The following is a 26,223-nucleotide window of genomic DNA, read 5'->3' as shown; positions in this document are numbered from 1 at the left end:
AAAGATAAAATCAAGTCTATCTTGTTCAAATACCAGAACTATTTGTTTGACTGGAGGGGTATTCTCAGGGCTAAGGTGAGGGGAGAAAAAGATCCTCTGGGGAATACTGGATCTCAGGGAAAAACACTTATTTTTCCTTTGGGGGGCCAGGAGCCTCACAGTACAAGGATGGGCCAGTCTGCTGTGAAGGCAAGTCTCTGGAGAGGGGCAAAGGGAAGCAGAATACAAAAGGCTCTGTGCTCCTACTGGGAAACAGAACATATTTTTAAGGCTATTTGTAATCTGCAGAGGAAACATACTGATGCGGAAAGTCCTCTGTCATGTTCAGGAAAGAGATCTAACCCTCGATAGAGCACAGATTCCTCTTTCCCCAACGGTATTAAAGCATTTGCAGCAATTCTGCTTTGCTTCTACAGCTTCAGGGGTGGTGGTGGGGGGTTGTTTGGGGCTTTCTACCCCAAAAAAAATCACAAACAAAAATCAGACAAAAATCAAGAAAACCACCCAAAACACCGCAGCCAGGTGGAGGTGGGAGCTGGGGAAACAAAATACAGACATGGAAGAACACAGGGAAGTCTGCCTACTAGCAAGCCCCAACATGACACTTCTACTGGAATTAAAAAGCAATATATTTTTAGCATTTCTTCTAACAGGCTATCAGCCCCTATTTAGAAAAGATGCAGCTGTACCACCATGAATTAAAATGTTGTGCTTGTCCACTTACATTAACAGCAACACCCCTCACAAACAATCTGCATTTCAAAGAGCTACAACACAAAAACACTCAGGAACAGCATTACTAATTGTGACCAAAGCGTGAGAAACACCACATTACCGCTACTCAACTTCTCCTGTGGAACATGAAGCAGTCAAAAACTATTAAGCCAAAAAAAAAAAAATCTGTTATAAAAATATTGTTTCTACTCTGGCTGCTTGCAAAATAAGCACATAAGGAAAATTATCCCAGGCACTAGCCCTCCCTTTTCTGTGGCTGTAGTGTAAAGCATGAAATGTTCCTTTTCTTATTTCTTTGCAGAAACATGGGAACTTACTCATTGCACTGTTCAGAGTGTGGCTGTACTGACACCATTATCACAGGCTATCCAGCTTGCCAGAAGGCTCGAGTACTCTGTGTCCTACTAAGTTTTAAAATGTGGTGTGGAAACTAAGCAAGTAAACAAAAGATTTCTAGAGCTGTAGGACAAGAAGCACCTTTACCCTTTGTGGAGGAAAAGCTAGATTAAAATTCTGGTACCCAGCACCAATGGCATTTCTGTGTTAATTCTGATGTCGAATTTGGTGCCTGACGATTAGTCTCCAATGACTGAAAAGAATTTTGAATGTCTCAGTTCACGCTGCCTGTGCTTTTGAAAGGGGCATTCATGGCATATTTACAGACAGCAGAAACCAAATCTGTTTTAGGTCTGGTGTCAAAATGAATTATGACCTGAGTGTTTATTTTCCTCTTAAAAAACAAAAAACAAACTAGCTTCCAAACCAGTTACTTATAGATTACAAAGGATCATCCACAACAGCTGTAGAACAACAGACTATTTCATCCCTGTTTGCAGTTTAGGCTTCAGCATCAGACTAATCATACTGATATTGTGGGGCTCAGTAATGCATGTGTATTAACAGGTGGTGGTTCTACTGCCGCAGATTACCTTTGTGCACTACACAGCTGCTGTAGCTACAGGGGCATGAACTGCCAACAAATAGGGATGATTTGCTGAACTAGTGAAAGTTTGTAAAGAGAACCACTACCACCAGCATCTGATGCTAAGCTCTTTTCCACTGTCATTGTTCTGTTTTGTTTTTTCTTCTTTTTTAAATTGTGTTTAGCATAGACTAAATGCTGTGCAGTGGGACCGCCTGCCAGTCAGAACTTTCAGGTGGATCTGTCTAGAGAGAACTGGAATACAGAAAGGCTTAGAAACAGCTCTCTCACTTGCTAGCTGTGTCCTTGCAGGGTAGATATTTGTTTTCAGGCTTGCTTTCAGCCAATTCACTGGCTGAGTTACAGCAAACTCTACACTGTCCCCTCTAGGCGCTAGAAAAATGTCATTCTCCCCCATTTCTATGGCCTAGCTGTCTGCTTGCCTAAGTGTCCCAGTCACTCACTGTGCAGCAGTCTCCCAGTGCCTCGTCCCTCCCCTCCTCACAGCAGACCCAAAAGTCTTCTCTCCCTACCTAGGCTCTGTCCTTCCCCTGGGAGGCTTCCATCTGAGCAGCTTTTACTGGGTGAACATAACATGCAGCTGAGAAGTCCGATTGTTACTGTTCATCACAAATAATTTTAGAAGTTAAAGAAGTCTGGCTGAAAACCAAAGGAAGAGATTTTTTTTTTCCTCTCCCCAAAGTGTTGTCATTTTGGGTAGAAAATGTTGTCACATCTGAAATCTGCTTTAGCACCAAAAGTTTTCATGGATATGTTCTGACAAATTTTTGTAAGAAGAATGCCTTCAGAATGCAAAACTTCTGTTTTAAGCATACTGACTCATTTTACTAGATTTAATTAATGCTATTCTGGAAAAACAGCAAGTCCATTTTTAATGTCAATACATACAAGGAAAGTTGCATTGCCTAGTGAGCTGCAATATGAATACTCACTCCCACAAAAAGGAGCAAAAGTAAAATGTGACTCAGTTAAACCACCTGTGAACCAGAGGCATAAAGACTGCAAATAAAAAAGGGATGAACATTGATTGAACTGAATAATCATCCAACAGATTTGTGTGAACCATTCACTGCAATTGCGGGGCAAAATTCAGGTCAGCTCAGTTAGCATTCCAGGATCCTTAGACCTATCTGAATTTTACCCATAACAAATAATAATAATAATAATAAAAGTTTTAAGGCATACCTTCATTTTATTGACTCCTCCTAGAGAAGAGTACCATTCCTGGTACTTAGGCCACAGATAAGTCTGCAGAAGCAGACAGCTCTGAATCTGGGCCATTATGAAGAAGGTATTTTAAGATTCAAGACACCATGAGGAAAAGGAAGAAAGAAGAGGGGCAAGGGTTAGTTCTTCTTCCTAAAGCACTCAGATGCTTTATCCAGCAACTCACAGGACTCACAGCAGTCCTGTGAACAGGCAGAAGAAACTAGACTCATCTGAAGTCACTATCCTTATCTCTAGACTGGGGAGGTCTCTTCCCCCCGCCTTGTTAATCATCAGGGTCCAGAAATCTCCCAATAATGGCAAATGTAGAATATCTGACTTCTCTAGCCTCGTTAGGCTGGTGCTGCCTTGGGAAATCAGACTGCTTATGTTGATAATCTCACAGTCAGGAAAATATGTCTCCTGCCTCTTTGGTAAATGCTTCAATCTCTAGGCTGTAATGTAAAAGCCAGGGTTTATGTTGCTTTCTTTGTTTTGAAAGGAGAATAGGCAGTCAGTTGTCCACATCTAAAAAGACAGTTTTGTTGGATAAATCTATACAGTTTTTAATGGCAGATGCAATCTTGCTCTGCAATCAATGCTCTAAGACATCCAGGTGCAACGCTTCTCTGATCCATCACTTAGTGGCTGGAGCCACCAGTGTCATGCAGTTTCTCTCTATGTGTCATTTTCTTATCAGCTTGAAGCTGAGAGTTGATGCTTAAATAGGAATTGAATACCGAAGTATCTTTGTACACTTGCTTCCTAATTGCTTAAATTCCTTTTAAATATAGGACTGCAGTCCTTCTGCCAGCTGAACACGTGAATATTGTATCCCAAATTCTAGCAATTACTCTTTATCATCAAACTGTTATGAATATCCAATAAAATGTCATCAGATGGTGTTTACACTTGGTGTCTTCATCACATAAAAAGATTTAAATATCACCAAAACAGAATCTATTAAATTAATAAACAATATTAGGCACATCAGTTCTAAGCAATAAACATAGCAGGGTAGATAATAAAGAGGGGGAAACTAACTTCATCCACTCCTTTTCAGAGGGAGACTTTGTATTCACAACTTTCAAGCTTTTTGATTGCAGAGAATTAAATAAAAGCAAGTATCTATATAACTATCTCAAAATGATTGCCCTTAGTTAACTCTAATAAATATTTGGTCTAAATTAACTGTGTGAAAACAAAACAAAATTCTAGATTAAGAAAAGCCAATGCTAAAAAGATCTGGATAATATTGGCACCTGCTGTCACTCTCTTCATTCTTTAGATCAAAACTAATGAAAGTATCTATTCTAGAGGCAGTCAACTGCTAAACGTGACAGAGTTGAACCTGCTGTATTTTGTGGCACTGTGCTTGCTTCCCGTGTCAGCGTTCCCCAGGCAGGATCACATCTCTGCTCTCAACACAGGAAAGAGGCAGCTGTGGATCTTTGTGGGCCAGTCTGTGTTTACGAGCTTCTTGAAGTTAGAGAACATGTTTTGTCATGCTCCCTTGAGGCACCTTCTCCAAAAGGTTCACTGTGCCACAGTAGAAAGGCAGACCATGTTACACAGAGCTGGCTATGCTGGTTTCACTGCAGCAAAGACAATACAATAGCTCTCCATCAGGGGAGCTGTCGCTCAGCCAATGACAGCAACCGGGCCTCCTGTCCAACTTACATCTTGCCAGCAAAAAGGAGGATAGATATACATAGGAGTGTGTGTGCATGTATACACATGAATATATGATTATATATACATATATATTTGTTTATATGGGTATATATAGTCATATATATGCATACATATATATTTCCTCTATCTTCTTGTGAGAAATAAGAGACTGTGAAACTACAGCTCCTGTGAAGTTGTGCATATGCATGTGAGGAGATGGAAATGGGTTGAAAACATCATCTGGACACTTTAGATGTGGCCCATGTGATTTTCTGTAAAGAGTAATACAGAATGTATAAAGTTTGGAAAATGAACAGAAAAACATTGGAGAAACAATGACCTCAGACTGCCTTATTACAGGTGGCCACAGGGTCTCCAGACTTGATAACTGATCAATACTAGTAGTGATAATGATGTGGAGTTTGAATTGTAAACTTACTAAACAAGCTCACTGAACTGCTCTTTGGCCACTTCTTCCTTGGAAACCACTGCTAGTACAATTAAAAAGTTTACCTCTCCTTTCCCACAGCCAAGACCTTCTCCCTCTCACCTCCAGCAGTGGTTTCTTTTCATTGAACACCCCAGTGTCTCCCCAGTAATAAAAGCAATCAAATCATCTAGACCACTGAGCAGGTGGTAATTTTTTCCTTGATGTGACCTTCAAACTGTTAGACAAATTCACAACACACACTTTACATTTCCTCCTCTCTTTCATGCATATGGTTTAAAATTTAAAGATTGTTGCAAACCCCAATCATTACATGATGTGTTCCTGTCAAAGGCCACAGTCCGCTAAGGTACTACAGTTTGTACCTAACTTTATTTATGTATGTGAACAGTCTCATTGATTGTAGTGGGATTTAAGCAATTTGTAGGTGCTTTGAGGAACAGGGATGGAGTCAAGTATACGCATGAAACTGAGCAGGTACTTAACCTTTTCTTAAAGTTCAGGCTGAATAAGGAGCTTTGATGTCTGCATTGTTCCAGAGATACTTGACTGAGGGTGAGTTTTCCATTGTAGTTTTAATTTGATTACTTTGATTTATTTGCTACTTTACTTTAGTAAAATTTCCTAGGCTTAGCTCTAGAAAAAGTTAGTTTGCCTGATTGATAGATAACAAAAATGCTCGTCATTCAAACACAGAATTCTCTTTGCCTAAATCACTAATGCAGATATAACCTAACACAGCCCAACAGGTTTCCATTTATTTTGGAAAATGTATTTTTGGTCTGTGTACTTTTCACTATACTCATGTCCACACTAGGAAAATACCAGTACCATTTCTGGCAATAACATGAAAAAGGCCATGACTAATGAGATGCTTTGTTAGGAGTGGCTACTTCGCCTCAGCATCAAGTGCAAAAGAAGAAAAATAAGGAAGAAGTTGCTATCATTATTGTGCTAGGCAGGTCCAATAGATAAATAGTCCCCATTCTTCCATGCTATCAACTCAGTGTCTTTTATAAACACTATATTCATTTGAAGAAAAAAAATTGGCATTTTCCCTGTGATATGTTTCAAATCTTTGTGTCATCATCTACCGAATTCAAATTTCACACATGGCAAGATTTATATCAAATTGTCATATAATAGTGCTTGTCATAAAGCAAACCCAGACTACATTTAGAGAAAAACATATACAAAGAACAAGGATTTAGGACCGGGTGGACCGAGTTAAGCGAGAGGCGCTACTTTGAAATAAGCTAGCAGTAACTGATTTTTTTTCAAATATTTACAATAACTCTGCCAAAATCAACAACAGCAAACTACATAATAAAACAAACATAACTAAGAAAAATACACATTTTAAAGATCTGTATCTGTCATCGCTTTGACTGCTTTGCTTTATGCTTTGTCTGTATCACCCCTCTTTACTCCCTTACCAAAAAAATAATTTCCTTCTTCAGTACTTTTAGCTTTCTGAGGAAGGAATTACAATTCTTTGTACCTATGAAGTCTTTTCCAGACAATGATATCTACTGCAAAATGAACAGACAACTTAAGAAAAGGAAAAGAAGTCGGTTTTGCTCAGACCGTCTCACAGTTGGCATGTATACAATTCTTAGAGAGGAAGAAGTTCTAGAAGCTGTGTAAATTGGAAGGGATTTGTGCAGGAAAGCATTTTACTTACTTTGATAATCCAAAGGAGAAGCCTTTGTGCTTTGCGCAACACAGAATTCAGGCACAGTTTCTCTGTTTATCTTACGCAAATGCAGAAACTCCAGCTCAGAGCAAGATTGCTTTGGACACTGCACAAGATGCCTTATTATGTTATGTTACCATCCAACAATAGGACCTCACTACCTACTTGGTAAAACCTAGCACTTACGGTAAACACATTTCCCTATCTATCCACAGGAGTGCTGTAGGGAATGTAGACTGTACATTCGAATAGTATGGATATACTTGCAGCCCTGTCAAGAGATGCAAGTACAGCCCGTTATCACACAGCAGTACCACACAAACCACGACACAGATTTGTATTCCCACTGTGATTTAAATACCTCCTTATAATAAGCTTCTCAGAGGATTAATAGTGGGATTTTTCACCATACAGAGCAAGTTCAAGCCAGGCTGCCTCAAAAGTCACTTAAATACTTATCCTCTGACATTAGTTTGGCAGTTAGGGCCTAAGCAACTAGTGGCATTTCCAAATGGTTTACAGTAATAAGCACTTTGGTTTGCAGTATAGGTAGAGAGGCCAAAAAATCTATGGCAGCAGAGATGCTCTAGTCCTCTGTCCCCTAGCGGGTTTCAGTGAAGATGCCTGTTTGCTGTTCCCTGGGACTACAGCTCCATGGTTCAGTGGTTAGAAGATTAAATCAGCACAGACTGCTCAGTCCTGCAAGGCTCAGAGTCCTGACCCAGCAAAGCTCAACAGCATTTTTCATGTTAATATGTTCAGCAAAACCAACTTGGAGAAATTAAATAAATATTAAAAAACTAAATTTGACAGCAGGGTGGTGTTCAATTTATTTACAGTGTCACCATCTCCATTAGAGCTAGTATTCTTAGGCTCCCTTTGGGGAGACAAAGAAATGTTTCTAAGTATTAGTTGGTTTAACGTGTTGTAGATACTCACAGTAACTGGGTCAGGTTAATTCCACTATAGGCAACCTTATCATCTATTAAAGCAGCTATCTCACAGTTAAAAGAACCTATATATTGATCCTGACATTTGAAAACACTTGATGGAGTTGGGTGCTCAGCTTAGACTGCAGTTTTGTGTAGTTTGGACATAAAACTAATGTAGGGCCCCTTTTGAGATTTCTAACTTAAGAGTCTTCCAGAATTAAATGTATTAGGCATGTGCTTTCTACTCTAAGGATTACATTTTCAAAGCTATCTGGGTAAGGCTCACCAGCACAATGGGTGATTTCAGAACTAATGTGAGATCATATAGGTCTGTTAGTATTGCTAATTTATAACAAAGAAAGCATATCTGAAAGCCAAAGGCTCAGTACTATCTACTCCTTGCCCATCTTTCCCAGATGCCCTATTCTAGATACTACAAGTCAGACTGGGGAAATTCTAGCTTACTTGAAGGTACCACTGTCATGGCAGTACATGGAAAGACAGAATCTCATAGACTAACACACCAATCACGAGTAAAAGAAAGTCGTGTGCAAGTGAACAGATATATTTAGATATAATCTTTTTGTATGCATATATACCTGCAAATGCCTGGTATAAAAGCAATAATCGTACTCATTTTTCCTAACAAAACTTTTGCTTTCAGAAACAATTCAATCTGTTTATCGATCATTCTATCTATATCTATCTATCTATATGTATATATGGAGAGAGATGTAAGTAAAGTATAAATACAAAATTTAGCAGCTGCAGCAGTGCAAAACCATGTAAGCTCTAAACACAGAAAACAAGCAAGAAAAGAACATTAGCTAAAGTAAGCATTTTCAGCCTTTTTGCAGAGAATCTTCATTTAGAAGATCTACTCAGGAAGAATAATTGTTCCCATTTGTTATTTTGCCTGGATGACTTTTGCAGAACTGTTTTTGCCATCAATTGGCAAATTCAGTGGAAGAAACAAATTACCCTATTATTAAAGCATATTTGCTGCAAAAGATAGAAATTCCAAATAAGATGTGCTTATCTGGGCATTTTTCCTAACAAACTCTAAGAGCATTAACACCTGCATCCCAGTTTGCCTTTGTATTACTTGTGTTTAATGACTGGGCAGACTGTTAATAAAGGACCATCCTGCTCACTCTGCATGTACCCCCATGGGTTAAGCTCCCGAGCAGGGCCAGCCTCACCTACTGAAACTTGTGACCTTTTCAGGAGGTTCCCTGTACTGGTTGCAGCTGCAGCACAGCTTAATTTCAGCTGTTCTCACTAGTTCACTAAGATTACTTTGTATCAGCAATCCTGTCATAAGCTCCCTCTGTTTTTACAGGTGGTGATACTGTTATGTTTAAAAGCTTCTCCAGGGCTAACATTTTGCTTACTAAGGCTCTTTTCCCTATTAGGGAGGGTTTGATTTTTATTTCATTTCAGTTTTTAATCAGTTTATAAGAAAAGATGGATCGGGAACTGACCTTTTCTAAGCAAAGTATTTAGATTCTTCCTACCTGATTTTGTGTGTCTGTAAGTTAACTGTTCCATCTAAGTTAGTCATGTACAGTCCCTCCGCAGTCATGGGAGAAACTGAATTGCCCTTTGGACTTGCCCCTTTTTTTGCATTGGCTATAAAAGTAACCAACATTAAAGAAACAGACAATGTCTAAGCAAGGGAGTTAAAAAAATAGGGAACTAAAACCCAAACCCATAGTGCATTAATCTCATGCATCTTGAGTTCCCTGCAAAACGATATATATTTCATTAAAACTTTAATGGAGGTTTTGGAATGCAGGTTGCAGCACGTTCATTATTCCTGTCATTCAAAATGAAAAAGGTCTAACAGATCAATAACCAATGGATCAGTGAGTCACTGCTGATAATAAAAGTGATTTACATCAACAGCACCTATCAAGAGCAATCAAAAACCATTGGAAAGCAGATTTACAAACTAATTCTTCTCTAAGTGGTGTCGAGGCCAACTTCCTTCACAAGCCAGTTGAGAAGGGAGGAAATACCCACCATTAAAGCAGATACTGAACTACAGTTGACACACAGTTGTGCAGTGCACACAACGACTGTTTCACATTTGAAAGGTGACAACATACTACTGCTTCTCTGCTGCCTCATCACGACTACTCACTGGCAGAAATCAGGCTGGACATACTAGTTTGCTGTGTGTCCTGAACACTATCAAACCAGAGTTTTTTTGAACAGAGTACGTTCCTAAGTTAAAAGGCCATCACATGGAAAATATTGTTTCTGCTGATCTGTGAAAGTTTTTTCAGGTGTCAGTTGTAGATCATGCTGGCCTCAGCTGAAGAGCAAATGTGTGCTGCTAGAGAACTGTCACCCTTCTGAGTGTCTCTGTGAGACAGTCTTCAGGGCATGTGACACTGCCAACTGAAGCTTTTGTAATGATCCGGCATCTTGTGTGATGCACTGATATAAAGGTGATGAAAAGTGAATTCAGGACAAAGCCTGCTGGCCCACCTGCAATAAAGCTCCCAAGGCAGACACTTACGCAGTTACGTGTTCGAGCCCCTGGACACCTGACCTTTATGTCCATAAGATTCTCTTGGTTTCAGTAGGTAACATCAACACTTTCTTACCTTGGTTTCTATAGTACCTTTCGTGGACATATGCACTGTGTCTATTACTCAAGAAAATGGCATCAGGCATTGTCTTTGTCCTATAAATGCTTTTGATTCACAGATTCTCTAGTAATATAATCTTTTTGACTTTAAGCATTTGGGTCTTACAGTTCAGTCTTCAGAGATTCTTGATACTGCAGGCAAATGCACATGCAACCTTTGCATAATCTAAAATACCAATAATTTCTTGTTAGGGACCAGAAGCAGCAAAGAAAATGAGACAAAACAATACAGCACTAGCATGCATTTTCCGTTTCTGTTTCCTTATCATTTTATCATTTTTGTATTGCTTAGACCAGGATCTTTCCTCTCTGCCAAATGCCTTCAGCCTCACTTGCTGTTGCCTCAGCACCACCATCCTTTTGTGTCCACATGTTGCTACTTGAATGAAGATTTACAGCCTTCCATTGCCTTAGTCTGAAGTGACATGGCACAGGCCTGGCAGTAGACAGCTAACTACAGGAACCTTGTTAAACTCAGTAACACAGCAATTTTGTGAAATCAGATGGAATTCCTAGGATACATTTAGACCTCCTTCACACACCGATAGACATTAGCCATTGTGACTCTCCGGTTTTGTAAAAGTAACTGTGAATGTATTTAGCACCTTCAAAATGCTAAGTTTGGTAAAAGCTTATGGTCAGAAAGATCATCAGCTACCTGAACTGGAAAATATGAATGGTAAATTCAGTATAGTAAAACCATGCAGGTCACATGTCCCCTAGCTGTCATTCATAATTCAGCTTAGATGACAGAGACCTTGAAACTGAACTTTGCTTTTTTAAAGAGTTAAAGGAGAGAAAAAATAATAGCCCCCATACTTTATCCCATTTCCACTAAAAGCACGTGAAACGGCTCTCATTCACAGTTCCACAGGGAATAAGAAATGCAAGTCCATTGAAATGTGTAAAATCCATATGTTAGTCTAGTATTTACGAAGAAATCTTCCAAGCCATAATTTTCCCACAGACAGGATGACTCCACCAGGCTTTCAGCTGTACGGATGATGTGTTCACACAGAGGTGTGCATGGACCACAACCTATGCTTATTAAAATTAATAGAAATTTTCCTGCTGACTTTAACTGAGTTTGATTTGTCCTCATAATGTGATGTAGTTACATGCAAATATAAAAAGCCAAGAACATCTCCATAATTATATCTCTGTAATTCTGCAGATCTCCAGGAAAACTATCTCAAAAAATAAAAACAATCTTTCAAACATTGTCCCTTTGGGATTCTACAAAAGTGCTTCTTACCTTCAGAATGTATCTCTTACCACCACCAAAGACTTAAATACAAAACAATAATGACAAGATGTCCAGAACAAAATAGCTTAAGGCCTATAACACCATATAAGAAACAGCTCTTAATTTCCTCTGTGGTTTTCGTAACCTTTGACATTGCATTTACATTCTGTGGAGCTCTCCAATGTGTGATAGAATTCCAGCACAACAACATAAAAGTAACACAGTTCCAAAGGTTATATTAGGACACTAAGGACCTTAGAAACAATACCTTGCCTACTGACAATTTTCATGAATATTTTTTTTGCATTTTTATTAATTTGTAGTAAAAATGGCTGTACAAGATGCAACATCATTATTCTTTTCCCTTTCACTTTCAAAAGGTTATAAGTCCATTTTCACTTACAGGTCTAAAAATCACACTTCTAGTTTGAATCTGAAATGTAATTAAAATGCACACTTCTCTGTTGAAGCTGAATGGGCATGAAAATAGGAAATGTCTCTTTGTCCTCTTTCGTAACTTAATATTGCTTTAATTTTAAAAGGTCATTTGTTAAAAGTAAGAATATTTTAGTTAATAATTTAGTGGTCACTCTTTAAAACTACTGAGCAGAGTCCCTAACTGATAATAAATTTCAATATATCTTAGGTGATGCTTTTCATCTGATGGGTCAGCTTTTTCAGCAGGCAGAAAATGATGCAACTATACTGACTGCAGGGAAGACAATCTGTTTTATACTAGCTCAGGATCTCATCTATGCCACTTAGCTGAGAAAGTAAAGCTTGTCCACTCAAGAAAAACTTCATCCAGTTTGGATATTCCTACTGAACATCCTGATATGATTTGCCACTGACCCAAAGTGCCTCTGATCCAACCATCTCAGGCTTGTAACGTCAGCATCATCCTGCCTGAGTTAAATCAGAGCACAGGCAAGGCCCTGATGCAAATGGAAGGCATGATTTTCCCATGCTCAGCACATACTTTCATTATTTACAGTTTTTCAGGGTAAACACAAAGAGGATTTATGATGCTGTTAAATGGGAATGGCAGCACTTTCCATTCACCTTATAGAAGTCTATCAGATTAGACAAGGAACAGGATAATAGAGAAGTTGACCTATAGAGGAGCACAGCAATTCTAAAAGCTTTAAAAATGTTATGCCCACCACTAGTCTGATACAATGTGTTATGCTGAAGTTATCTGAGGCATGCTTACCTAGGGAAGACAACAGTCTTTCATACATAACACAGTGTTTAAATAACCACACATACTACAGATAATATTAATAACACCACCAATAATAGGAGCAGAAAAATACACTAACAGCACTCTGTTCACACAGCTCATTAAAGTGTGTTTGGTTGTGCGTTTTAACCTTTTTTCTGGCACTTTTGTTGGTACTCTTCATTCAACTCTTCATAACTTTGCCTGATTTAACTATTTGGACTGAAAATTTCCATGCCATTGTCTGGCCCATGCTTCATTTATTTCTCTTTTGGAAAGTATTAACCAACAGAAATTCAATTATTTCTGAGAAGGAGGTTAAGCAAAATTTTTTTATGTGCCTTGAGAAGATTGGATGCTTCCACTGTGCTGGAGCTGGATCACAAAGAGGACAGAAATGGCCTATGTGTTTACTATCTTTATAAGAGTTCTCCAAAATGTGCCAGGTTATTTATAAAAACAAAACAAAACAAAACAAAATGGTTTTCATGTATTTTCTAGAGACTTGAAGACTAAATTCTCTTAACAGTTTTCCTGGACTGAGATTCTCCAGGCTAGAGCTTCAAGGTGCTAAGTGGGACGTTTTGTGCAAATATGGCTCTGAGATGCTGCAGGCAGCACAACAGAGAAGGGGAAGGCTGTCTCTACTCCCTCAAATCAGGTACAAACTGCAGGACTCAGAGGTGCTCCCCTGGTCCCAGTGCCTGCCTCAGCCACATCCTGAGACAAAACAGATGCAAGGTCAGGGAATGGAGCCTATTTCCTGGTTTTCACAGGAAGGAAACCTTGTACGTGGGATGTACAGGACTTCTGGCACACTCTGGCTTAGGTCCCTAAGCTGACTGGGGTACTGGTAGGGCAGGGCATACTGTGGAGATCATCTGCAGTTTTAGTGTCTGCCACGCTGACCCTAATAGCATGTCACGAGAGGGGCAAGTGAGGAGCTGCAAAATTTAATAACCAAGGGGAAAAGAGCCACAACTGCTGGCGCCCAAGTGAAATAAAATGGGACAAGAAAACTGGGAGTGAGGAACAGGGAGCTGAGAACTGGACCTGTAAGGTACTGGTACAGAGGTGGAGGAGAAGGTTGGACCTGTGGGGGAGCTGGAGAGCCGAGTCTGAGTAATGAGGAGACATGGGGCCCTGGTCACCGTCTGTGGCCCAGCTCTGCTTGCCAACTTTGGACACTGTGGGATGGACCCAGCGGGGAGGCCCTGCCCTGGCCGGCCCTGCTACACCTGCCATTCCTGCCTCAGCCTCACTGGTGGCAGCCATCCCACTGCACCCTGACAATCTGCTTAGAGAGAGAGAGAGAGACTGACTGGACAAAGTGACTATAAGACAGTGAGATACTTTCACAGGAAGGCAAAGGGGAAGGTGAGGGGAAAGATGTATAAATAACAAGTTTGAGACAGGATCTGGAAGCTGCTGAGTAGGGAGATAGAGAAGGAGCTGGAAAAGGGCTGGCTGATGAAGGATCCCACGCCAGAGGACTGAGACAGTGAGCATGGAAATGAAAACAAAGATCTGATACACAGGGACAGTTACACAGATGTCTGAGCTAGTTATCTACACTGAGATAAGAAATTCCTGTCCTAGAAATGGACATTTGTCTCCATTGGATATAAAGGATGGCTAGTTCAGGTACAGATGTGCACACAGCATATGCAGAAGGTTAGAGGACACTACTCCCATCTCCACTGTTCAGACAGTAAGGTAGACAGATTGAATGAAGGGTGGATGGGGAGGCACAATGGGCATGGCTGCAAAAGGAGAATAGGCTTCAGAAAGGGGCAGATGCAAGGATGGGAGGAAGGTGAGCATGAAGGTGGAGTGGGAAAAGCAGAAGAGATTGTGTTGGGAGTGAGCAGACCAGAGAGCTCAAACCCTTCCAGAGTCTGGGGTGTATCGCTCCCTGCAGTTGTCTCACCATGCACTTCCCTGCCAGCGAATGCCTGCAGAAACTGTTTGCCCTTTCAGTGCTTGTGCAGGCAGAGGATGATAACACACCACTGCTATTGCTTATTGTGCCCGCTGTGCTGGGCAGTTCTAAAGAATTCAGTCTTGCTGATGACTTGGGTGTGCCTCAACAGGTTACTACATGACGGATTTTTTTTTCCAGATTCCTATTCAAAACAGCAGGGAAAAATACATTTAAATTGTACTAAAAGCATGAAATGCATGTACCCAAGAGTTAGGGAAAGCCACATTTTAGGTTTACTCTTCCATACTTACTAACACATATTCCTTGAACTGGACAGAGACTATGTGGGATTTCTGTCTTATTTCATGCAAAAGTTTGTTGAAACAAAAAAGCAAAAAATTTCAGGAAGAGTGAGGATATTCTCAAGGTACTCAAATGCTGAATTGAAGAGCTGGTTTCTAGCCATATCTCAGCCACATTCAGCTCCTCTCAGGTGCTAATCAAGGCACTTTAACCAACTGATCCACAAAGACTAGTTATTATGCTTATTTTTATATGGGTTGAATTTGCAGAAGTGCTTAACCTTTCCAGATGCAATTAAAGCCTTTTGGGGGCTAAGCTTTGAACAAAAGATAATATTACAACATTAAATACTCTGCAATATCAGTTTTTACCTGGTATATCTAAAATCAAATTCTTACCTCAGTGCCTCCATGTAATGCAGAAATTCAAACCTCATGCATGTTTTGTGCAAATACAGGAACTCGTTTTCAGGCAGTTAGATGATGTGGTGATAAGCACTACAGAAACTAATAATTTAGTTTTCAGTGCAGTTCGACTAATGTGAAGTAAATAGGATATAAGGACACATAGTGAAAGATGAAGGTAAAAAGACATTGATTAGATACTCTGTGCCCTGGATGGTTCAGGGCATTTGTAGAAAAAGGAGCATGTAATTAAAATTTTATCATCATGCACTCATGAAAAAGGGCTAAGCTACAGTTGCACTGGTAACCTTAATTATAGCACTTCTTAGCCTCTTAGCTTGCAACCGCAATAACATTTTCAGATGTTGCTATTTTGGGTGCAATATGTATATATGTGCACCTTGTGGGGTGTGCTACATCTGGTCTGCTGTTATTGTTTCCTTTGGAAATAGAGCTTCTCTGAAATAACTTTAGTATGTTGCTTCCTTAGCTTTTGTTGACCTCCCTTTTAGATGGAAAAAAAGCCAGATTTCTTTCAGGAGACAGAGCATGCTTAGTTTAATGCAGAATTCCTGGGCACATATCTGAAGATCAGATCAAAGATCGGTCACTTGGCAGCATTCCACCACCTCTTGAAAATAAGACAAAAAGCTTAAGCATTTATAAACCTTTTTGTTCAGCCCTGAAATGACACTTCCACTGATTTGGTCTGAAGACAGAAATATAAAGCAGTTGGGGTCTCTGAAACAATAGTTAAGCATGCAGTTTCCATATAACACACACACAAAAGTAAATTTCAGATGTCATATTAATCATCTAAACATCACTGAGTGTAGTATTCTTCCACTGACCAGGATCTAGCCTGACAGTATCATCTTAACCAGCTCAGACCTGTAGTCAGTCTATGACAAAATAATAAAGGGAAGAAAAATAGCATCAGTCTACAATTAAGAAATAAGAGAACTATTTAAGGTCTTCATTATTGTAGTATTGTATGTATTTATGTTTGAAACAACTCAGCTGGGGTCAACATATTTACTCATGTTACAACTGTAAGTCCAATGCTAGTTTCAAGCACTCAGCAGCTGACCTCAACCCTCTACCTACCCATCCTCTCACAGGCCATCCCCTACTTTGAGGGGTTACCACCATTCCTTCCATAATAACTTTCCTGTCACTATTTTCACCTCTGTCTGATCAAAACATATGTTTGTGCCTGCTAACTTTTTATAGAATCCACTTTTCTGCAGTATTAGTACTAATATGTCTATCACACATTGACTATTAGCAAAATAATTCATCTTTTTCTCCCCCCAGGTTATATGCAGAGGTTTAACCAGAATTACTTGTAAGGGACTACAGTTTCCCACCTGTCAGCGATGTAAATTTTCCATGACTCTCATGTCAAAATTACTTTGGCTGGAACTTTTCATCACTTAAATCTTCACATGCTTTTACTTCCCACTCTTTTTCCAAAATTTGTTAGGGAGGTCATTGCTGAGTACGCCATCCCTAGGTTTTTCCACATTCTCTTTGGGACAATGTTTTTAGTTGGCTATGATCCTGCATAACTGAATTTACTGGTCAGCGGTGGTTCATGTAGGGAGCACAAAATAATCTCTTCAGTTCATTTCCAGTCTTTTGCTATGCTTCTATGGTGCAGCTTCATTTCATCACGTATCATGATATCCATTTGCACCCTCTTTTCTGTTAATCAAGTCAGTGTATGTTCACTTCATTGTCACCCCCATCAGGCATAAAGTATATACCTCACCAATTGCTTTACAGACTGCACTTTAAGTGCATTTGGTTTGTGTTTGTAGCAAAAGCTGTTATGTCAACTGTGTATCTGAGATCAGGTAATAGCTGTCTCCAAGATTTGATAGAATTTACCCACTTGCTGCTCTTGGTACTACTGGGCTTAGTGGGAGGCAGATCATAAAGCAAGTGAAATAAAATAAACAGATCATGAAACTGCATTTTCAAGGCCAAAGGCAAAAGCTGCCTGGTTTTAATGAGAATTCCCTTTGTTTCCTTTAGTTTCACTATCATTTAAGATACTTAACACACAGTCTAACATACTTTAAATTCTTCTTCTTGCCACTTATTCCCAGACTAGCAGCAATGTGAGGACACTGCTCGTGGGAGAGCCTCTAATGCCTCTTTCCAGTTCTGCTTTTTCTAGCCACTGGAGAAGCAGCAGGACCATATAAAGAACCCTTAAACTTTCATGCTCTTCCATTCAGAAACAGAGAAATAGATATCATGACCTTGCTTTTTTCTTCCACATGACTGAACAGCAGATATGACTGGCTCTTCAGAAGTCAGTGCTCTTCAGTGGTGACAAGATCAGAGCTGCACTCCAAAGAGGCGACTACAATTTGTCTCAGAGCTGCAGCAGCACTGATTGCAATATGAATGAACCACTTAGAACAAATTTTCAGACAACTTATTTTTTTTTTCAGCCAACTCAGAGTATAGCCTAAGTCATACTCTTAAAAGGAACTAGCTAGTTTATCTTAGTGATATCTATACAATTTGCAATTTATGCTTTTAGTGTAGACAGACACCTATGCTGCTTTGAAGCCTACTGAGTGCTAGCTACACCTGAGTTCCTCATCTTCAGCAGTTTGTTCTCAAAACTGTCTTTCTATTGTTGCCAAAATCAGAGTCTGAAAGTCAAATCAAGGGTGGATAACAAAGACAAGACGTTCTGATGAGACTGACAATTAAATATTAACAAAAGGAATAAATGCAAAGTTCTTTCTCAGTTAGTGGTTTCTCTGGGCTCAGTTAGCTCCATCAGATATTTCTTGGGCGCTTCAGTGAACAGCCTAAGCTTAGCAGTTGAGGGAGAGAGAATATGAAAGTCATTGCATATCATTTTTATATGCACAGCATTAAAAAAAAAAAGCAGTATTGCTTAGGTCTTAGGTCTGCTGTGACTGGAGGGCTTGAAAATGGGCACTCTGGAAGAGGTCAAAATTCCACGTGTAAGCAGGCATCAGGGCTGGAAATGCTTAGAATGTATTTAAGGGTTTGCTACACATTCTTAAAAATCTAGATGTTTTTAATACTGTGTAAGCTAAATGGTCTATGCAATTATTTGACCCTAAGTCCACTTCAGTCTTCTGTTAGGCTCCAGGAGGCTTTTAACCAGGCTCAGGGTACATATGGAATAAATATGAATAGCCTCCAAAAACTTAAACTGCTACAAGAGGAGTTTCAAGCTATAATATTACAGTAGGTTTTAAATTCAGGCATAAATGTTCTGTACGCCTTTGTGAAAAACAGTTACTTCAGGCTTTTAACTTTGCCCTGACCCTGCAATCATACCCTTGTGGAAAGCTCTCTCAGACAATGGCATTCTGCATACACAGAAAATTTCATTTGCATACATCTATTTTCAGGAGTGCAGTCTTAATTTGAAGACCACAAATACGATGATGACTCTCTTTATCTGAGAATTTTAATTATACATAAAGGATACATTTGAATACAGAGTAATATGTGTAATACAAATACAAATAAAAGTCCCACCTCTTTTCTTAGCAGAAGTTCCAAGTCACAAGTGTAAATTGTGGTTGGATCCTCTTCCTAGATTTTAAAGGAAGGCTGGAGGGTGTTACAGTCAATAATGAAATTTGTAATTAAGCGAGAATTTGATATGCGTAATAAAATCTCCTATTTCACAGCTTCAGACTAGAGGATCAGGAAGGAATATTCCTTACGTGTAGAGCATCACTTATGTGTGGTTTACTCCATTACAGATTTTTTTTCAACTTCTTCAGCTATGCCAAATGCAAGAGTTTGAAACTGTAGCTCAGTGCCTGTGGGTGCTGCAGACGTCAGCTATAGAGCTGTTTTCTTCCTACCATGCAGCAGACATGGAAACCAGAGAGCTGCCTGTGCAGCCAGACTCCCAGTGGCTTTCACGCGGTTGCTACATGATACAGCTGTCCATTTGGCAGCCTTACTACCACGCTTATTTTAACAAGTTATGAAGTAAATCCAAGGGCAAGAGACTTACTCTACCATGCCAATGTTTTCTAGAATTTTCTAAGCTATAGTTTTATGCATGTTAGGTTACTGAATGCATGCTTTCCCAAGCTGCTGCTAGCTGCTTTTTTGCTTTTTTGTTAACCTAGACTGCTTTGCAAATGTATGACCATGAAACTGCACTAATTATGGAATTAGTTCCAATTTAATGTCTGGTTTATCATAGACCTATTTATGGATAGACCAAAAGCTGTTCTGGCAAATTAGCAGGAAATGGGAAAAAGAAATATCAGTATGAGCTTCATAACTGTTGGCACCAACTATGCCTTCCTTATGCTCTATTTTAATGATGTTGTTTTATTTTTCTCGTAGAAAAAGCTGGTATAAGAAGCCTCTAAATTTCATTGAGCTATTAAGTTCATGATGAAAATAACATTAAGCTAATGTTCCCTGTTTATTTCAGAAATGGAATAGTGGTGCTTTTGGATCATTAAAATGCTTTAATAAGTTTTGCAAAGAAACTATGGGGACAAAACATCTTTAGCACACGTGGAACTTTGTTGACCATCATACATGAAAAACACAAATTAAGCCACCATCCTAGTCTAGAAATCCTATAGCTCTTTTTTGTCAGTGTATTTTAAGTTAACGGCACAAGGTGTCTAGGTCTTCTAATAACAGGTAAAATAGTTATTGGTAAGGTTTGGAAAAACTGATTTTTCTTCCATGAGGCATTTAGGATGCAGCTCTTGTGTCTCAGTTTCTACTTTGTTGGTTAAAAGCAATTTCAACAGCCAAACCTAAGGAGGACAAGATAACTTAGTAGTGTTTTGCCAAGCGTGGCCAGGATTTGGTCACATGGTTTCTATTTGTTCCTGTTAAGATAACAAATCTTACACATTTTCTATTGCATTAGTAATAATTATCACGCTTGTTTACATTTGCCTATATTTTCCTACATTTTTAGTTGTACTTGTAATGCAGACTAGGTGTACCAAGCTGCATGAATCCTGGTTGCTGCCAGCCTGCATGCATGGGTTTTCTTTGCATGAAAACTAGGGAGCAGAGCAGGAAGTGGGGGAGTATGCAATGGTACCAGGATGCAGATATCATAGGTACCTGGAATCTGCAAAGCTCTACTAGCACCTCTGCTAGGACCTATCACATAGATATGGCCTGCATGGACTTTCTGAGAATATCAGAAAGTGAAAGAATTATCAACCTGAAACTTAAGAATAGCAAATAAATATACTGACTAGACTTCAAAGCAAATGTTTTGTTAGCTCCTTGCTTGGGGTGGTGTTTTGCTCTATAGATTGAACTGTTGGAAACTGCCTTTATGTAATATTGAAATCATTTTTCTTGCTTTTCAAGTGGAAGCTGACTGAAATGCATCACATCTATAGGGAAGGAAGAGTCATTCCCTGATGGCTGGCCAAAGAACAGCAAAAACAGCAGTGGCAGAGGCAGCTGGAATTGTCGCCCTCACAGATGGAGTCAAAGTGCTTGGCTGCAGCTGAAATAGGAGGGAATGAATGAAAACAGGAGGAAAATAAAAACAGGTAAATGGAAAACCAAAAGCTTTACATTAGCTAAGAAGTTAATTCTAGCTAATATTAGTCAGAAACTACACCAGAAATATTAGTGCCCTAATAACATCTGCAGGTTTCCTGCATATTCATGTGTAACACTGGCCTGGAGTTCTCTTTGGGTTCCAGAGAAAGCTGTACTGTACTGTAGAAAACGTACTTTGCCTGAACAGGATTAGAAGAGAGACAGAAGTATCTTTAAATATCCACATTTCTTTCTTTTTCACATGCAGAGAATAAACAGAGTTAAAAATGTGGAGACTGGAAGAAATCTCTCCAGGTTACATCAGCATTCTGTTTCGAGGGGCTTGCCTTCTTCTAGTGCCTTGACAGAAGACTGACTTGTAAGAGCATAAGAAATGTTAGATTAGACTAGACACGCATCAGTGGCCCATCTCTGACAGTGCCCAGCAGTAGACATTTTAAAGAGTATAAAAACTAGGAAGGCATATCACAAGCCTTTCCCTGGCACAGCCTTCTAGTACTCAGTAATTTAAGGCCTACTGGTCTTAAATCATGAAGTCCCTTTTCTATGATTTCAGGGATCTGATTTGTTGTTGATCAGTGCCTGGTTATTGTACTGATTTTAGACTAAAGTATCTCAGTTGACTTGAACAAGGTAATGTAACTGTCTGACCAGTATAATAGAGTTGAAATTGAGACCTCTGCATTCTCCTTAATTTTATTACTGAAAAGTAGAAAGTATGCAAATTACGAAATTAATTTTAAGCAGAAATTTGAACTAACAATTTGTTAGTAGCTTAGTAAGCATAAGTAGAAGTGCCCATTTAAAGATGTTTGCACAAATTCAGACTTTTTCAATATAAGGAAAAAGGAGAATTAAGATCTCATTGACCTAATGGGAAGATAGGAATAGCCTTTTCCATTTGAGATATTTTTCGTATTTTCTTAAAAATGCTATGAGAAAGCAAATTTCATGCCAAAGGACTTAGGCCTAGCTATGTTAGATACAGATCTTTATGTGCTTATATGAAAACTGCTGAGGGAAAAAGGAGAAAGGGAAATATCATATGCAAGCTCACACTAAGACCATATGCTTTTCAGGGACAGATGATACTAAAGGGAAAAGGAGAAATACAATTTCTGGATCTGGACATCACCAGGGATTAAACATTCACTCAGGGTTTGAATACAGTTATTTTCTTGCTAAGGTCACTGGTTTCCATGTCAGTCAGACCCTTATTAAAATAGAAGATTTCAAAAATGAGAACTTATACATGGACTCACAATAAATTAAATGCATATTTAAGAAAGCACTGAAAATTATATAATCTGTATATGAATAATTTACATTAAAATTGTTTGATAATGAATGTTATGTATTTAAATATAAACACTAACCCAGCTTTTAAATTTAAAAGTTTTTTTTTCAAAGAAATTTAAAAATAATTATGAAATAGCCATGCTGGTCAATAAGTCTACAGGAGAGTCAAATGATCACCTAAATGCTTGTGAATTACTTTTGCCAACGATGAAAAACCATTTCAGAGATTCAGATCCTCACTAGAACTTTGTTCTGTCTCAGTGTTGGACGGGACAGCTAATCTGCATCTTCCAAATACTATCTATACTAGAACTGATATCTGATGCTTAGTGCCAGATCTTTATGAGATGAGTGATCCTAGTTAAGAAAAATGTTACCCAGATCTGTACCTGTGAAACAGTAGATACTGTGGAGGGACAATACCTTAACTTCAAGGATTAATTAGTCACAGGTTGATCCTGCCTAACTGCTATTATCAACCTCCCATTTAGTATATTCTTAGAACTGCTGTTGTTCCACAGGTTTAATAATGGGTACTAGCATTTAAAGTTCCTGCAAGAGAGCATTTGCCTCATATATTTACTTCAGGTAAATGCAATTGTCTGTCCATTCATGCTCCATCAGCTCCCTGTAAGAAATACAGTTCTAACTTTCGGCCCTAATTCTGCAGAAAGAGGATGTCAGTGAAGTACCAGGGTACTCAGAAAGTGGAATTCAGTGAAGTACCAGGGTGGCAGATGAGTCTGAGCCGCTGGCCTGTATGAAAAATGACTGGTTCCAGTGCTTTACCATGTGGGGCTCATTCTCAAATCAGAGCTTACAGACAGGATACTCGTCCAATTTGCAGCCTGAGACAGGCAAGAGTCTGGCCATCTGAAGTGACGTCACCAAAACCTCTCCGACATCCCTAGAGATAAAAATAGACTTCAAAATCACTCATTTCAACAACTAGATGAACAGGAATTGCACTGAATTGCATGTTTTTAAGGGACAAACAAAAGCAAGTGTAACATTCTTGTCTAGACTTGCTGTAATACTGGATTAGTAGCTAATTTTAAATTGAACTTACTTTAAGTAGAAGCAGTTGCCCCAAAATGAGAAAGCTGGGATTTTTTTCCCCTGAAGTATTAAACTAGAAACCATGACAAAATACAGTAACAAAATGGCAGTTAGACAGCCAGCAGAATCCGTGCTATTTACGATTTTATCAAACGAGTCCCCTTCTGCAAAAGTTTTGGCCTTTGCATATTTACATTCCTGTGCTTCATGCATTGATAGGCTTCATGTGGCACAGCTACTGCACTCCATCAATTAATGCTGCTCTTCCTGGTTTCTAGTCGGCAGATTTCCATTGCTTCTTTGTTTCCCTGTTTCAAAGGAATACATGTTAATTTTACAGTAAATGCCAGTTTACATTAGCTCAGTGGTCCTCATGACATAATTTGACTTGAAGTTATGCAAATTACTTCTTTCCAGATACCTCTGATTAGCTGTAAAAAACACTCCCTAATTAGTCCTGAGATAATCAGGGAGAAATCACGGTTGATTACATATACTGAATTTGCTTCTCAAATCTAAATTGCACTGTTTCCTGCCACAGGACCTGTAAGCACTCTGTAGAGTTTACACCTTTCCTTTCCTTGAAAAGCACTTCAACTCACAGCTTCATCAGCTCAAACCATCCTTTTTATACTGACTCTATCCAGACAGCTAGGAATCCCTGCTGACAGTCTAAGTGAAACGCCAGCCGGGCGGTGCAGCACAAATTCTGCCTATTGCTGAAGACACAAACTAGTAAATCTTACTGGAAATGCCTAAGTGTCAGAAAGCTTTACAACCGGCAGCAAAGAAAGCTGGCACAAAAGGAGATCTTCTGATCAAAATGACATTGTCACTGATATCAAAGTGACAGTTTTAGAGGTCAGTAATTTATAGTGTATTTCCAGTGGAATTTTGCTGGCCTGCCTCACACTGAACTCTTCCTGTCCTTCCATGATGACTCAGTAATTTATCATAACCCATTTTTCAAGTAAATAGGGAGAAGTGAACCTCAGAAGGTTCAACATTCAGATTACATAATTGCAATTACATAATACATCTTGAGAGCTACCAGGACTAGCAACCTTTTCTACGTTGCGCCTAAACACTTCTCCCTATAGAGTGTCTTGACAGGGTGAAGAGTAGGTTATACACCTCTCAATAAAAACTCTCTACCTTGAAAACAAGACCGCTGGCTGATATTTTCTGTAAAAGCAAGAGAAATGATAGCTGAACTAGAGGTCATTTATAGCTTAGCAACTCCAGACAGAAACACACACACAAAAAGCACCAGATTCGGTTTTGACTTGTATAAACCCTAAATGATACTGGGAATTGAAACTTGGATGTGAAATTTCTAAAGTGCTTTCTTCCAAAGTGGATGGGATTTGAGCTTCTGATTTCTATCTTCAATTAAGATCGGGTCTACGATTCCTCCTAAAGTAAAGTACTTTTGCAAAATTTAAGGAAAACATAACAGCAGAAGCGTGGAAATGGAGATATTTCGGCTTAAACTTGAAATGAATTGCAGATTTGATAAGACAGAGAGCTCAAAAAAGAAATTTTCATGACATAGCAGTAGCAAGAGGAGAAATATTTTGCCCTTATATGAGCCTTACAATGTCTGAAAGGAGATCTGTGCAAGACAAAGGAAAACAGGAACTTTTAGATCGAGAACTCTCGGGAATAAAGAAAGAGATATATGATCAATTTCTGCTCTCATTTATGACAACATAAGTCTGGAGCAGAGATATCACATTTGAATCTTACATAAATATTGTACCAAGATGTTATAATAGTACTACCAAGAATCCTGATATAACTGTTTTTTGAAGAAAGGACTGGTGAAGTTTCTTTGGGCTGTGAGTGGGAATTCTGTTCTTTCACTGATCCTTTCCCTTTGTTTCCTCATTGCTGGGGGATGATCTGGAAAAACTAAGGCCTATCCTGAAGAATTTTGTATTATAATACATGCAATACAAGATGGCCCTATATCCTCCCGTACACTCTACCTGTGGGATTACGCGATCCCTATGCTATGGAGAAAAGTAGTGTCAAGGACAGAATGCAACCATGCATGCATGCGTGAAGTGGATTCCATAATAGTATGGCACATAACCATTTTGGGATTGCCCTGTACCATGTTTATTGCAATCATGAAACTATGGTATTATAAATGTATCTGCCATCACCTATCCAATTTAATCAAATTCAGTCAAGGTATTCTGGGTTTTGGTGATGTTCTCCCATGGAAATGAAAAACTGAAGGGAAGACGAAATTATCCAGATAAATATTTCATCAAAATTTGAGGTAGAATTTAAAGGCATATATCAGCATGTCAAATTATTCACCTTTTCTGGCCAAGGACTCAAATCTACAGAAAAACTAACCCAAACCACAGTCTTATCATTGCTCGCTTTCTCAGAGGCAGCTGGGACATGGGCAGGGAAGGGGTTGCAGATCATATAACTTAGTCCAGCAGCCCAGATGTCCTCCTCACTATGACTACATGGCCTCTCCCTACCATGTATATCAGACATAAACCCATCCTAAAGCCAATTACAGGCACTGTTCCTCACCTGATAGCACATACAGCCACTGACAGTAACGATAAGCTTCTGTGGTTGTATGACAATCTAAATGCATGTAATATCATACATTTTCAAAATTATTAGGCACTCACACAATCAGGCATCCACAATACTAACCTTGTGTCCTGCCCTGACACACCTTGAGCAGTAGTTCCCAGTCTATGTCTTAGCTGCCCAGCCCTCCTGTGCGTCTGCCAGTGCTGCTCTTTCCCATTCCCAGAGTTAGAGCATAGCTCTGGAGAGAGTAAGGCTGCACACCTAGTCCCTTTTAGCCACTCTGGTATTCCTTCCTCTTCTCCCAGTGATGTATTGTAGCATATACAGGATC

This window comes from Dromaius novaehollandiae, chromosome 1 (assembly GCF_036370855.1).
Source record: "Dromaius novaehollandiae isolate bDroNov1 chromosome 1, bDroNov1.hap1, whole genome shotgun sequence".
In the NCBI taxonomy this organism is placed as follows: domain Eukaryota; kingdom Metazoa; phylum Chordata; class Aves; order Casuariiformes; family Dromaiidae; genus Dromaius; species Dromaius novaehollandiae.
The sequence above is the reverse complement of the archived record's forward strand: the minus strand, read 5'-3'. Positions refer to the sequence as shown.